The sequence below is a fragment of the Priapulus caudatus genome, unplaced genomic scaffold (assembly GCF_000485595.1).
Source record: "Priapulus caudatus unplaced genomic scaffold, Priapulus_caudatus-5.0.1 Scaffold1034, whole genome shotgun sequence".
NCBI lineage: Eukaryota > Metazoa > Priapulida > Priapulimorpha > Priapulimorphida > Priapulidae > Priapulus > Priapulus caudatus.
The window spans coordinates 39,761-43,262 of NW_014578095.1; the positions used below are offsets into that span (position 1 = coordinate 39,761).

The 3,502-nt window shown below is 42.6% G+C and overlaps 1 long non-coding RNA gene across 1 annotated transcript in view; it reads right to left on the reverse strand.

Annotated features, from left to right (window-relative positions):
- The window catches only part of LOC106815064, a 17,291-nt gene extending 15,074 nt beyond the window's left edge, over positions 1–2,217 (reverse strand). Inside the window, exon 1 of the long non-coding RNA XR_001394693.1 lies at positions 1,866–2,217. This is a non-coding gene — a long non-coding RNA (uncharacterized LOC106815064). The remainder of the gene's footprint in view (positions 1–1,865) is intronic.
- Between the last annotated feature and the right edge of the window lie 1,285 nt (positions 2,218–3,502).

A 3,502-nucleotide genomic window follows, 5' to 3' on the forward strand; every position in this document is an offset into this window, starting at 1 on the left:
GTGAACGAAAAATACTGATATTTTAGACTCGAGTCATATCATCAATATTTGTTTAAAAAAAGTTGTCTCTAATATATATAACAAATCTGAAATTTTACCTTAAAATGACATTAATTTTCAAAAAAGGAAATGGAGGTGATTTCATAGCTACAATTTTATATATTACATATTTAGATATTATTTTTGAAAATATTATTCTGGTTAGAGGCATAATAATAAGTGAAATTCTGAAGAAAAAAAATTGTATTGAGTAGTTTGGAAGATATATTTTCTTGAAAGTCAGTGGACGGCGGCGGCACGGTTACACCTACCGTGTTCAATATTTGCACACACGCGCGCACACACCACATTACACACACGCGCGCCCGCACGCACACACCGCATTTACACACATACGGCGGCATACGCACGCACAATCAACGCGCACCCACGCACAAACATACACATTTACACACACACGGGCGTGCGGAACATATACGGCACACGCACGCGCACGCACACGCGCACGCGCACGCACACGCACACGCACACACACACACACACACACACACACACTACAGTACACATTACAACACACATAACATGGGTGTATTGCAGGGGGGGTCGCTCTATAATACCCTGGTAGGGTATATTAAAATTTCAATTGTATTTTTGCATGTAGAAAAAACAAAACAAGTCATTACCCCCACACATGTGTAAGAGTAATTTAGTTCATACTTCGAGTGAGTTATCATAACAAACTTGTCGAAAATCCACCGGTGCGTGGCATTTGAGTATGAAAATGCCACTATAAGATTAATGTCCGTTTTTTCCCTGTTTTCATAGGCGTTAACCTGTTGGGCAATATTGGGAATAGGACAATTAACTGTAATAAACCTAATCTAATGAATCTATCGGACCTGATAAGCAGATTATTAAAATGTGACGGTTTCGTTCACTGTAAATACATCCTCAACTAAAAGTGAGAGATAAATGGTTAAACCGCCATCTCGATCAAATCAGACCCCACTCAAACCCGTCTGGAGGACGGGTAATAGCTAGTATATATATATATATTTATATTATAGACACCTATAGATAGTCTAACTAGCATATTATTTCTATTATCCGTCTATCAAAAAATCTTTATCTTCCAGTTGCACGTATAACACGCTAAACGGGGCATTCCCAATATTTTCGACGGGATCCAAAAGCAGGCGGTCAACAATTATTGACATTTTCCTACCGATACTTTTCGGATAGTTTACAAACGCGGTAAATATTAATGGGATGGATTTTCTCATTTATTACTGTAAGAGATGACAACAACAACAACAACAACAATTAACGATCCACGTAAACCAGTTGGCGGCTGCACTTTCTCTTGTTTACTACTTCTAACATAGCGGACCTATAGTACGCTTATGCGTGGTGTATCGAAAGGGAAAGGTGCACGGGAAGGAGGGGGAAGGTTGGAAAGCCAGGAGGAGGAAAGAGGGAGAAGAAACCCCGTTAAAAAGAACCTGCAGGCTCACGATCTATACCAAATCTACTCATCGAATCCAAATATAAAATCATTATTACCCTTATCTACATCTATAATCCGTACACCTTGCGGCACTTGGTCACAATCGATTAACTAATTAAGTTGATGTCTGGTTGACTAACTACCCAAAGCTTTTTACATATATTTTGATTTAACCCATACGAAATCTATTCGTCGAAACCAAATAGAAAATCAATAATACCCCTATCTACATCGACATCTCAATAATATGAATATCTTGCAGCACCAATTCAGTAATTGGTACCAATCTATCACTGAACTAGTTTCATAGTTTGGAAGTTCATGTCTCGATCACTATTTAGCCATAAATATTACATACCTTGACCGAATCCATCCCAAATCTAGCCATGTACTGTAGAGAGAAACTCGCACGAACACGACAAGTCCACGCTCTCGCTGTTCGAACCACGACAAATGTATATTTTTCAACCATGTAATGATGTATGTCCGTGTCCTACGCCCGCCGCATGTTACGCACACACACACACACACACACACACACACACACACACACACATCGCAGTCTCTCGATTAAATCCGTAGCAAAACCATCCACGCGTAATGTCATCCGATTGCCACACACTGCACATAGTTTTCGCTGTCTCGTCATACAATCTATGTCCAAATATGCACGTTTTAATCCACGTATAAATTTAGGCATGACAACATATAATGATGTCACGTTATCTGTCGACATCGCTCGATGTCTTGATCCAATATGGTGGTTAGGCGAGGCGGGGTTATGCGGGGTCACGCGCGGGCGACTGATGACGTGATTTTGAAGTCCGTCATACGCGTGTAGTACAGTAACTGTAGCACTTCATAGCGGCAGTAAACTCTCGTAGAATGTGTGCGTGCCGATTAGAGAGAGCGAGAGAGGCAGACAGAGAGAGAGAGAGAGAGAGAACGCGCGAGAAAAAGGGGGGGGGGAAGAGAGAGAGAGAGAGAGAGAGAGAGAGAGAGAGCGAGAGAGAGGGAGAGAGAAAGAAAGAGAGAGAAAAAGAGAGGGAGAGAGAGAGAGACGTGGGGATAGTGAGGAAGGGCTGAAGGGAGGGAGAAGAAGATGTTCTACCTTCATTCTAAAGAAATCTCCCGTTAAAATAGCGGAGGGAGAGAGAAGGCGGAGAGTGAGCGAAATGAAGGAAGGAGAAAGGGAGGAAGGTAGAGATAAGTAATGGATGGAAAATGGAAATGGAAAGGGAGGAAAAAAAGGAAAGAGGGATTGAGGGAAGGAGGAGATGTTCTACGTTCTTTCCTAAGAAATCTCCCGTTAACGTTACGTCAATAAGGAAGGGAGAGAGGGAGAGAGAGGGGGGAGGAGCATCTGGTTGAGGATGCTTCCCGCATCAATGTAACATGTCACTTTTCCAGCGACAAAGGCATCTTCGACCAGACCATCAAGGAGAGGGCAGGCGGTGAATAAAATATCCAAACAAGAAACCTCAGACAGTCATGCAACTGAGCGAAATCCCAGAACTTCAGCAAACTGTTCATCTAAATCAAAAGCAGTCCGATTTTGAGAATGAAAAGGAGACAACTTCTGCTTGAGGGAAATCGCATAGGCTCGCAATGGCGACGAGCGACGCAAGTGCCATATCTATAATTATGTACATTAGATTAGAGGAAAATGTGGCGACGATAATGCAATAAACAAACCTGTTGCATATAACACCGGCAGCAGTCCATATGCCTCTATAAGCGAGTTAGTAGTTAGCCAAGGGGTTGTGTGACGTCACAGGTCACCGGGTCATTTGTGACAAAAATCGGTGAAATCTCGAGTGCGGCGTGCGCTCTCGGTTCAGTACGTATATGTACATGTATACGTGCACACACACACACACATGCACGCACGTGTACGTGCACAGGTGTGGTGGATTAGGGACCTTGAATCTTGTCGGAATAGCAAAAGGAACCAGCTTCCGTTTTCCATCTTGCCGTTTCGCCTCGAACTGAGAT